Below are 12,677 nucleotides of genomic sequence, written 5' to 3'. Positions count from 1 at the left end.
CCTAACTAACTCCCTCTCTCTCTAATTTTTGAAAATATCTTCCCTCTTTTTCAAAATTTCTTTTTAATTAACTAATTATTTTAATTTTTTATTTTAATTCTCGAAAATTACTAACCTTTTTCAAAACTATTTTCGAAAATCACTAACTCTTTTTCAAAAATTATTTTTGAAAATTCTCTCTCTCTCTTATCTCCTTCTATTTATTTATTCATCTACTAACACTTCATCTCACCCAAATTCGAACCCCCTCTTCCATCTGTGTTCGAATTTTTTCTTCTTCTTTTCTTCTACTCACACAGGGACCTCTATACTGTGGTAAAAAGGACCCCTATTATTATTATTTTTCTGTCCCTCTTTTTCATATGAGCAGGAGCAAAGACAAAAACATTCTTGTTGAAGCAGATCCAGAACCTGAAAGGACTCTGAAGAGGAAACTAAGAGAAGCTAAATTACAACAATCCAGCAAGCACCTTTCAGAAATTTTCGAACAAGAAGAGGAGATGGCAGCCGAAAATAATAATAATGCAAGGAGGATGCTTGGTGACTTTACTGCACCTAATTCCAATTTACATGGAAGAAGCATCTCCATTCCTGCCATTGGAGCAAACAATTTTGAGCTGAAACCTCAATTAGTTTCTCTGATGCAGCAGAACTGCAAGTTTCATGGACTTCCATCTGAAGATCCTTTTCAGTTCTTAACTGAATTCTTGCTGATCTGTGATACTGTTAAGACTAATGGAGTAGATCTTGAAGTCTACAGGCTCATGCTTTTCCCTTTTGCTGTGAGAGACAGAGCTAGAATATGGTTGGGCTCTCAACCTAAGGATAGCCTGAACTCTTGGGATAAGCTGGTCAAGGCTTTCTTAGCCAAGTTCTTTCCTCCTCAAAAACTGAGTAAGCTTAGAGTGGATGTTCAGACCTTCAGACAGAAAGAAGGTGAATCCCTCTATGAAGCTTGGGAGAGATACAAAGAACTGACCAAAAAGTGTCCTTCTGACATGCTTTCAGAATGGACCATCCTGGACATATTCTATGATGGTCTGTCTGAATTAGCTAAAATGTCATTGGATACTTCTGCAGGTGGATCCATTCACTTAAAGAAAATGCCTGCAGAAGCTCAAGAACTCATTGACATGGTTGCTAATAACCAGTTCATGTACACTTCTGAGAGGAATCCTGTGAGTAATGGGACGCCTATGAAGAAGGGAGTTCTTGAAATTGATATTCTGAATGCCATATTGGCTCAGAATAAAATATTGCCTCAGCAAGTCAATATGATTTCTCAGAGTCTGAATGGGATGCAAGCTGCATCCAACAGTACTCAAGAGGCATCTTCTGAAGAAGAAGCTTATGATCCTGAAAACCCTGCAATAGCTGAGGTGAATTACATGGGTGAACCTTATGGAAACACCTATAACCCCTCATGGAGAAATCACCCAAATCTCTCATGGAAGGATCAACAAAAGCCTCAACAAGGATTTAATAATGGTGGAAGAAATAGGTTTAACAATAGTAAACCTTTTCCATCATCCACTCAGCAACAGACAGAGAACTCTGAACAAAATACCTCTAATTTAGCAAACTTAGTCTCTGATCTATCTAAGGCCACTGTAAGTTTCATGAATGAAACAAGGTCCTCCATTAGAAATTTGGAGGCACAAGTGGGCCAACTGAGTAAAAGGATCACTGAAATCCCTCCTAGTACTCTCCCAAGCAATACAGAAGAAAATCCAAAAGGAGAGTGCAAGGCCATTGACATAGTCAACACGGACGAACCTGGAGAGGAAGGGCAGGACGTAAATCCCAGTGAGGAAGACCTCCTGGGACGTCCAGTGATCAATAAGGAGTTTCTCTTTGAGGAACCAAAGGAATCTGAGACTCATCTAGAGACCATAGAGATTCCATTGAACCTCCTTATGCCCTTCATGAGCTTTGACGAGCATTCATCTTCTGAAGAGAATGAGGATGTTACTGAAGAGCAAGTTACCAAGTACCTTGGTGTAATCATGAAGCTGAATGCCAAATTAGTTGGTATTGAGACTTGGGAAGATGAACGTCCCTTGTTCACCAATGAACTAAATGATCTGGATCAACTGACATTGCCTCAGAAGAAACAGGATCCTGGAAAGTTCGTAATACCTTGTACCATAGGCAACATGATCTTTGAAAAGGCTCTGTGTGACCTTGGTTCAGGGATAAACCTCATGCCCCTCTCTGTAATAGAGAAACTGGGAATCTTTGGGGTGCAAGCTACTAAAATCTCATTAGAGATGGCAGACAATTCAAGAAAACAGGCTTATGGACAGGTAGAGGACGTGTTAGTAAAGGTTGAAGGCCTTTACATCCCTGCTGATTTCATAATCCTTGATACTGGGAAGGATGAGGATGAATCCATCATCCTTGGAAGACCTTTCCTAGCCACAGCAAGAGCTGTGATTGATGTTGACAGAGGTGAATTAGTCCTTCAATTGAATGAGGACTCCCTTGTATTTATAACTCAAGGTTACCCTTCTGTAAACATGGAAAAGAGGCACAGTAAGCTTCTCTCAAAACAGAGTCAACCAGAGCCCCCACAGTCAAACTCTAAGTTTGGTGTTGGGAGGCCACAACCAAACTCTAAGTTTGGTGTTGGGAAGTCTCAACAATGCTCTGAACATCTGTGAGGCTCCATGAGAGCCCACTGTCAAGCTATTGACATTAAAAAAGCGCTTATTGGGAGGCAACCCAATTTTTATTTATCTAATTTTATTTTTCTTGCTCTTTCATGTTTTATTAGGTTCATGATCATGTGGAGTCACAAAATAAATATAAAAATTGAAAATGGAATAAAAAACAGCAGAAGAAAAATCACACCCTGGAGGAAGACCTTACTAGCGTTTAAACGCCAGTAAGAAGCATCTGGCTGGCGTTCAACGCCAGAACAGAGCATGGTTCTGGCGCTGAACGCCCAAAATGGGCAGCATCTGGGCGTTTGAACGCCAGAATTGCACCCTGGAGAAGAGCTGGCGCTGAACGCCCAGAACAAGCATGGTTCTGGCGTTCAACGCCAGAAATGGGCAACAAATGGGCATTCAACGCCCAGAACAAGCACCAATCTGGCGCTGAACGCCCAGAGTTGTGTGCAAGGGCATTTTGCATGCCTAATTTGGTGCAAGGTTGTAAATCCTTGAACACCTCAGGATCTGTGGACCCCACAGGATCACCTCAGGATCTGTGGACCCCACAGGATTCCCACCTACCTCCACTCACTTCTTCTCACCCCTCTTTCACACAATCCAATAAACACTCTTCCCCAAAACTCTTCACCAAGAGGCAAGAGCAAAAAGCCAATAACCCTTAAAACCAAAAGGCAAGGGTAAATAAAAAGGATCCCAAGGCTTTGAGCATCAATGGATAGGAGGGCCTAAAGGAATAAAATCCTGGCCTAAGCAGCTAAACCAAGCTGTCCCTAACCATGTGCTTGTGGCGTGAAGGTGTCAAGTGAAAACTTGAGACTGAGCGGTTAAAGTCAAGGTCCAAAGCAAAATAAGAGTGTGCTTAAGAACCCTGGACACCTCTAATTGGGGACTTTAGCAAAGCTGAGTCACAATCTGAAAAGGTTCACCCAATTATGTGTCTGTGGCATTTATGTATCCGGTGGTAATACTGGAAAACAAAGTGCTTAGGGCCATGGCCAAGACTCATAAAATAGCTGTGTTTAAGAATCATCATACTGAACTAGGAGAATCAATAACACTATCTGAACTCTGAGTTCCTATAGATGCCAATCATTCTGAACTTCAATGGATAAAGTGAGATGCCAAAACTATTCAAGAGGCAAAAAGCTACAAGTCCCGCTCATTTAATTGGAGCTATGTTTCATTGATAGTTTGGAATTTATAGTATATTCTCTTCTTTTTATCCTATTTTCAGTTGCATGGGGAGAAGCAACAATTTAAGTTTGGTGTTGTGATGAGCGGATAATTTATACGCTTTTTGGCATTGTTTTTAGTATGTTTTTAGTAGAATCTAGTTAATTTTAGGGATGTTTTCATTAGTTTTTATGTTAAATTCACATTTCTAGACTTTACTATGAGTTTTTGTATTTTTCTGTGATTTCAGGTATTTTCTGGCTGAAATTGAGGGACTTGAGCAAAAATCAGATTCAGAGGTTGAAGAAGGACTGCTGATGCTGTTGGATTCTGACCTCCCTGCACTTAAAGTGGATTTTCTGGAGCTACAGAACTCAAAATGACGCGATTCATTTTGCGTTGGAAAGTAGACATCCAGGGATTTCCAGAAATATATAATAGTCCATACTTTGGCCGAGTTTAGGGAACGTAAAAGGGCGTTGAACGCCAGTTCTATGATGCTGTCTGGAGTTAAACGCCAGAAACACATCACAAGCCAGAGCTGAACGCCAGAAATACGTTACAAACTGGCGTTCAACTCCAAGATTGACCTCTACACGTGTAATATTCAAGCTCAGCCCAAGCACACACCAAATGGGCCTCGGAAGTGGATTTATGCATCAATTACTTACTTCTATAAACCCTAGTAACTAGTTTAGTATAAATAGGACTTTTTACTATTGTATTAGACATCTTTGATCAGTTTTATCCTATCTTAGACTTTCATGGGGGCTGGCCATTCGGCCATGCCTGGACCATTATGACTTATGTATTTTCATACGGTAGAGTTTTTGCACTCCATAGATTAAGGTGTGGAGCTCTGCTATTCCTCAAAGATTAATGCAAAGTACTACTGTTTTTCTATTCAATTCAACTTATTCCGCTTCTAAGATATTCATTCGCACTTCAACCTGAATGTGATGAACGTAACAATCATCATCATTCCCTATGAACGTGTGCCTGACAACCACTTCCGTTCTACCTTAGATTGAATGAGTATCTCTTGGATCTCTTAATCAGAATCTTCGTGGTATAAGCTAGATTGATGGCGGCATTCATGAGAGTCCGAAAAGTCTAAACCTTGTCTGTGGTATTCCGAGTAGGACTCTGGGATTGAATGACTGTGACGAACTTCAAACTCGCGAGTGCTGGGTGTAGTTACAGACACAAAAGGAGGGTGAATCCTATTCCAGTATGATCGAGAACCTCAGATGATTAGCCGTGCTGTGACAGAGCATTTGGACCATTTTCACAAGAGGATAGGATGCAGCCATTGACAAGGGTGATGCCTCCAGACGATTAGCCATGCAGTGACAGCGCATCGGACCATTTTCCAGAGAGGATTAAAAGTAGCCATTGACAACGGTGATGTCCTTACATAAAGCCAGCCATGGAAAGGAGCAAGATTGATTGGATGAAGACAGCAGGAAAGTAGAGGTTCAGAGGAACGAATGCATCTCTATGCGCTTATCTGAAATTCTAACCAATGAATTACATAAGTATTTCTATCCTTATTTTCTATTTATTATTAATATTCGAAAACTCCATAACTATTTGATATCCGCCTGACTGAGATTTACAAGATGACCCTAGCTTGCTTCAAGCCGACAATCTCCGTGGGATCGACCCTTACTCACGTAAGGTTTATTACTTGGACGACCCAGTGCACTTGCTGGTTAGTTGTATCGAAGTTGTGAATGAAAAACAAGTTATTAAGACGTGCGTACAGAGTTTCTGGTGCCGTTGCCTGAGATCACAATTTCGTGCACCACTAACACTGTTGTTTCCTTTGTGAGAAACCACATTATTTGTCGCTTTGGATCACCACGAGCTATCGTGAGCGATCAAGGCACCCATTTTTGTAACAGGAGACTAACAGGATTAATGAAGAGGCATGGGATAATTCATAAGGTTGCAACAACATACCATCCTCAGACCAATGGGCAAGCCGAGGTGTCGAACAGAGAGATAAAGCGTATCTTGCAGAAGATAGTCAAACCTCATAGAAAGGACTGGAGCACCAGGCTACAAGATGCACTCTGGGCATACAGAACAACATACAAAACACCCATTGGGATGAGTCCGTTCCGCTTAGTTTATGGAAAAGCTTGTCATCTCCCTGTTGAGGTAGAGTACAAAGCCTTTTGGGCAGTCAGGGAGTGCAACATGGGGATGGAGAACGCCGGAGCTGAAAGGAAGTTGCAACTGCAAGAACTGGAGAGCCTTCGCCTAGAAGCCTATGAGAACTCTAGACTATACAAGGAAAAGATGAGGGCTGCACATGATCGGCACATCAAGAGGAAAGAGTTCCAACCTGGGGATTTAGTCCTCCTTTACAAATCTCGTCTGAGGCTCATGCCAGGCAAGTTGAGATCCAGATGGGAAGGTCCATACAGAGTAGAAAAGGTCAAACCGTACGGAGTTTATCACCTAAGTCATCCTTCAAGTTCTGAACTTATCAAAGTTAATGGACAACGCCTAAAGCTATACCATGGTGAGAAGATGCAAAAAAACAAGGAGCTTGAGATCTTCCTCTTGGAAGATCCCCACATAGCAGAAGATTGAGCTAGTGGAGCGTCCAACTTACGGACGTTAAAGCAAAGTGCTAGGTGGGAGACAACCCACCATGGTATGATCGTTTTTTCTTTATTTTTAGTTTTTCATATTCAATAACTCTTCTCTTTATCAGTACTTTCGTGCATCTCCATCTGCATATTTAAAAAAAAAAGGGGGAAGGTGCCATGCGACGCGACCGCATCAGCGACGCGTCCGCGTGGCAAAGAGAGGAGAGAAAAATTAAAAACGAACAGAGAGTCATGCTGGAGCGTGGCTGGAGGAGTGCCAGTGGCACAAATCAGCCCACGCGACCGCGTCGCCAATGCGTCCGCGTCGTATGGGCATAATGACCTCCCACGTGACCGCGTGCCCCACGCGACCGCGTGCCCTGATTTTCGACGTAGAAAGAGTGCACAGCTGAAAGTTGTGCTAGAGTGGTGCTGGACTGGCGCTGGACGCGCAGTCCCCCACCCACGCGACCGCGTGCCCCATACGGCCGCGTCGTACCCCATAAACTGCCCACTCACGCGATCGCATGCCCCACGCGATCGCGTCACCTAAAATTTGGCATTTAATGATTTTGAACAGAGTTGTGCGAGTGCGAGGCAACCCTCGCGCCACTGGCACAAACTGGGTCATGCGACCGCGTGACTGATGGGACCGCGTCCCTCACCTTAAGCGCAAGTCGCGCGACCGCGTGCCCCATGCGATCGCGTCGCTTGCGCCGCACAGCTCAACCTAAATTTGCCAATTATCATATCTTTTTTTTCTCCAAATCCTACTTTTTCTTTTCCCTCCTTATCTCTTCCTCCTCCCCTCTTCCTTCTATCTCACCTTTCACTCTCTCTCCCTCACCTCCATTAACAAGGTTTTATTTTCTTCTTCATCCTTCTCTTTTCTATCATTCTTATTTTATGTTATTTTCTTTTCTTTTCTTTTTTCTTTTCATTATTCATATTTTCTTCCTTCTTCTTTCCTTTTTACATGGTGTTAGAATTTTATTTGAGTCATTATTTTTCATTATATGCTCGTGGATTGTTGCAAATTGTTTGACAATTATATATTATTTTCTTTAAAGGATTGATTGCATGTTCACTTTAATACTTTCTATACCTTCTTCACCATGCATGCTATGTGTTTGTAAAAAAGCCCATATGGCATTATGCACTTCTCTATGTTATTCCACTATTCAATGCTTGCTTTTCACAAATTCCCTTTACTATTATATTAATTGAATTTAATTGTCAATACAAACGTGATAGTTTGTTACAAAGTAATGCTTGGTCTATGCTACTCATGCCCTTTACCGGCATGCAAATAAACACCTTGCATTCACTTGTCATCATATGCACTAACTATTTTCCATTAATGATCTTTCACATGTACTCATGAGCGTGTGTTGACATCATTTACCTTTTAATGTGCATTTACAACTATCCTTTTTCGTTCTCTTCATTGCTATATATCTCTTTGGATTCAATCTACTCTCTCTTCCCTTTTAGGATGGCCACCAAGAAAGGAAAAGAAAAAGCTACTCCCAAACCACCAGCAAGAAGAGGAACTAAAAGAGCACTAGTGGCAGAGCCTTCTTCAACTGCAGTCAAGCCCTCAACAAAAAGGGTTAAGAGGATTATCAAGGTTGATGAAAAGGAGAAAGCCTTTCCAGCAAAGGACACTGCGTGATTTCCAAATCGCTACTGTGAGCATATGTTCCCCATCATGGCTGAAAGGAGTTACAACAACGAACACCTTCTTATCCTCCCGCCCAATATTGCTACTTTTGTTGAGCCGCAAATTGAATGAAGACAATGGGGTTTCCTACAGAGACATCAGAAGCAGGCCAATCTTTCTTGGGTAGTCGAGTTCTACTCTAACTTCTACCTGCCTACCCTGCAGTCTGTCTTTGTCCGTCAGAAGCAAGTCCCCATTACAGAAGAGCCTATTCAACAAGCTTTGAGTCTTCCCCCTATTCCAGAAGGATTGGACGCCTTTCAAGAAGCCGCACTTAAGTGTCAGATGTACCAATTTGACTGGGAAGCTGTTCTCAGAGTTATCGCACTACCTGGCAGCCATTGGATCTATGGATACCATCGTACCCGCCCTAAGGGTATATTGGCTTCAGCACTTACCTTGGAGACTCGCGTATGGGCACAGATCATGTCCCATTACGTCTTTCCGAGCACTCACGAGTCCTCCTTCACTGCAGACATAGCCGTTCTACTATGGTGCATCCTTACAGACCAGCCTCTGAATCTACCAAGACATATCTAGAATGCCATGGGACACGTACAAATTATGGGCAACTTATCTTTTCCCGCCTTGGTCTCAGATCTTGTCTTAGCAGCCGGTGTTTCCTACAGAGCTTGAGACACCAAAGCCATGCTTCCGCGGGATGATCAGTATGTCCCCAATGGGAAGTACCTCAGACTTCCAGCAGCCACTACAAGCCTTCCCACTGCTCCGGTTGAAGATATCCCTTCTTCAACACCACACGCACCTACAACAGATGAACTGCTCCAGCAGATAATCAAAAGATTGGATCGGCAAGAACAGAAAGCGAAGTTAAGAGAGCGCCGTAACGAGCGCCGATTCAAACACCTCAAGGAGCTACTCAAGGGACACTTCAAGGACTCAGACACCCTGGACTCCACTTCTTTTACCAGCACAGGGAACCATGATGGTCCCGACTGTGGAGATACTGCCACCAGCCCACCCCTGTTCCTGACAGATCGCACCGAGGACGGTGCAAAGCCTTAAGTGTGGGGAGGTCGGTCAGTATCTAACTTCCGGAGGTAATTTCTCTTCCCTAGCACCAATAAATTAGGATATTTTAGTTAGTTTTTCTTTCTTTTATAGAATAGGATAAATTGCATAGTAATAGATTAGTTCCATGCATGCTCTACTTGATTGAAAAGACAATAAGTTTCTTCTAAGACTCTATCTTTGGAACAAAATTTCACTAATTTTTAAAATTTTTATGATAAATTTGCTTGAAGTTGTATTTGGAACATGATGTTTGAGCTAAAGAACACACAACCTGTGAAGATTTGAGCCTTTATGCATGGTTACATTATTTAACCATAATTATTTTATTCTTATGTGTTTACTTGTCTATGATTGTAATCTATATTTTGTTTTATCTTATATGTCCAATATTTATTATATTTGTATGCTTGCATATGATTGAGGCCGTTATTTGTTTAAACTCACTTATCCAAATTAAACCTACCCTTTTCAATTACCTTTGTTAACCACTTTGAGCCTTTAAATCCCATTTATTCTATATTTCACCACATTACTAGCCTTAAGCGGAAAAACAATTGTATATTCCAAATTGAATCTTTGGTTGGCTTAAGATAGAATTGTGTGTGCTAGTTAAGTATGGGAAATTGTGGGAACAAAAGTTATTAAGGGAATGTGTCATGATAATTTAATGGGAATTTGGATACCTACTCATGAAAAACTATAAGAATTAAAAATCTATGTGCCTTGATAAGCTATGTTTATTTTTGCTTCTATAAAAAAAATTTTTTTTAATAAATAAATAAGGGGACAAAATTACCCCAATGCTGAATTGAGAATTCAAAGATCAATGCACATATGATAAAAATTAAAATAAAAAGTTGATACATGAGTATAGAATGTAAAAGGGGAATTCTGGGTAGCTAGGTACAAATTCTAAGGTTATGCAAGTTATATAGGTTAGGTTGAAGCTTGGGTTAATTAAAGATTCAATTTATAAGCTCACTTGACCATACATGTATCCCTACCTACCTTGGCCCCATTACAACCTTGAAAAGACCTCATGATGTTTGCATTAGTATATTAACTGTTGTTGATTGGTTAGGAGAAGAACAAAAGTTAGAGAGCATGATTAGAGAAGGATAGAGTGATTACCCTATACACTAGAGAGATTAGAGCGTACATACATCATCAGTGAGGGTTCAATGCTTGAATTTTCATGTTCCCTGCTTTCATAAGCTATCTTCTTGCACTTTTATCTGTCTTACTGTATAATGATAGAATTAGTGGAATTTGATTTGTAATTGTTTTGAAGAGCTTATTTACTTTTGATCAAGTGGGCAAGAATCATATAGTTGCATTCATATATATAGGATTGCATTGCATTGCATGAATTTCTGCATGTTCATACTTATTTACTTTATCTCCTTCAATTAAGCATGAGGATATGCTAATGTTTAAGTGTGGGGAGGTTGATAAACCACTATTTTATGGTTTATATTGTGTTTAATTGTGTGGTTTTATCATGATCCTGACCCACTTATTCATTAAAATAGCATGCATTTATATTTCCTTCCTGAAATTATTACATGAGTGAAAACTGCTTCTTAGAGACGACTAATTACATTTTACATCTCCTTTATTCCATTCGATGCCGTGATCTGTGTGTTAAGCGTTTCAGGCTTTATAGGGCAAGAATGAGTTGGAGATTGGAAAGGAAGCTAGCAAAAATGGAAGGAACACAAGAAATTGAGGAGATGACCAGCGAGAAGCGACGCGGCCGCATGGACGACGCGACCGCGCGGAGAAGATCAAATCGCAGTGACGCGGACGCATGAATGACGCGACCACGTGAAATCAAAAAGCACGAGCGACGCGGAGGCGTGGACGACGCGCCTGCGTGGTGAAGCGAAACGCGAATGACGCATCCGCATGAGCAACGCGATCGCGTGGCATGCGCGATTTGCATAATTTGCAGAATCGCTGGGGGCAATTTTGGACCCTATTTTGACCCAAGTTTCGGCCCAGAACAGCAGACTAGAGCCAGAGAACATGCAGAAACCAAAAACAACATTCATTCTACACAGTTTTAATTTTTAGATCTAGTTTTACTCCTCCTCTAGGTTTTCTCTCTACACATTCATAGTTCAAAGGATTTTAGTTTCTCTTACTTTTTTTGGCATTGGAACACTGAGAAGAGTTATTACCTCATCAAGACTTCGTCATTCTAGTTTGTTTTCTTTACTTGGTTTACTCCTCCATGTTCTTTGCTTTGTTAATTTTACCATTGGAATATTCTTAGGATTATTTAATACAAGGATCACTTTTATTTTTAATTGACTATTTTAATTTTTATTTACAATGTCTTTCTTTAATTCCTTTTCATATGCTATGAATTTTTCCTTTACAATGAGTGAGTAGTTCCCTAACTTGATGGGGAATTGATTGAAAGGAACCCTTGAGTTGGAAGGCTTGAAAGAAAAATTGTAATTGGGTTTATGGTTGGATTGCCTCCTAATCACTAACACCAATCCCTTTCAATTAAGTGGATTGCAACTTGTGAACGGACGTAGCATTCCAACTTGTTTGACTTTCCTTTACCTAGTGAAGGATAACTAAACAGGATAACCTTTGATTGTCAATTAATCCTGAGAGCATTCCAACAATAATAGGGATTCCAACTAATCAATTCCCAGTCAAGGCTTTTATTTACATTATTCAAATTCATCAATTTAATTTCCTATTTGCCCAATTCAAATCTTTTTGAAAACTTCTGATTAATAGAATAGCACATTTTTCTACAACTCGTTGGGAGACGACCTAGGATTCATACTCCCAGTATTTTAAATTCAATTTTCTGTGATACCTTTCTAAATTGACAGGCAGATTTCTGGCGAATTAAGAACTATACTTGCAACGTATATATTTTAACAATTTTTAATTCACCAATTTCTGCCCGCATCAATTTTTGGCCCTAGGATTCATACTCCCAGTATTTTAAATTCAATTTTCTGTGACACCTTTCTAAATTGATAGGCGGATTTCTGGCGAATTAAGAACTATACTTGCAACGTATATATTTTAACAATTTTTAATTCGCCAATTTCTGCCTGCATCACTGACGTGAGTAAGGGTCGATCCCACAGAGATTGTCGGCTTGAAGCAAGCTATGATCATCCTGTAAATCTTAGTCAAGCGAATTCAAATGGTTATGAGGTTTTGATAATTAAAAGATAAATAAAACATAAAATAAAATAAGATACTTATGTAATTCATTGGTGGGAATTCCAGATAAGCGTTTGGAGATGCCTTATTGCTTCTGAACCTCTGCTTTCTTATTATCTTCATCCAATCATGCGTGCTCCCTTCCATGGCAAGCTGTATGATCCTCTCAGTGAAAATGGTCCAAGTACGATTTCTGCAAGGCTAATCAACTGTTGGATTTCTCGTCTCGGATGAAAAATACCAGGTATAGCTACCGCACGGCTA

The 12,677-nt window shown here is 40.6% G+C and overlaps 1 non-coding gene across 1 annotated transcript; it reads right to left on the bottom strand.

Annotated features, from left to right (window-relative positions):
• Positions 1-896: 896 nt before the first annotated feature.
• LOC148581146 (small nucleolar RNA R71) lies at positions 897-1,004 on the bottom strand. Its single transcript, XR_015899688.1, has one exon. It is a non-coding gene; the product is annotated as a small nucleolar RNA R71 (small nucleolar RNA).
• Between the last annotated feature and the right edge of the window lie 11,673 nt (positions 1,005-12,677).

This window comes from Arachis ipaensis, chromosome B10 (assembly GCF_059453495.1).
Source record: "Arachis ipaensis isolate K30076 ecotype BB chromosome B10, ASM5945349v1, whole genome shotgun sequence".
NCBI lineage: Eukaryota > Viridiplantae > Streptophyta > Magnoliopsida > Fabales > Fabaceae > Arachis > Arachis ipaensis.
Note: the sequence above shows the minus strand (reverse complement) of the source record. Positions and strands in the feature narration are given on the sequence as shown.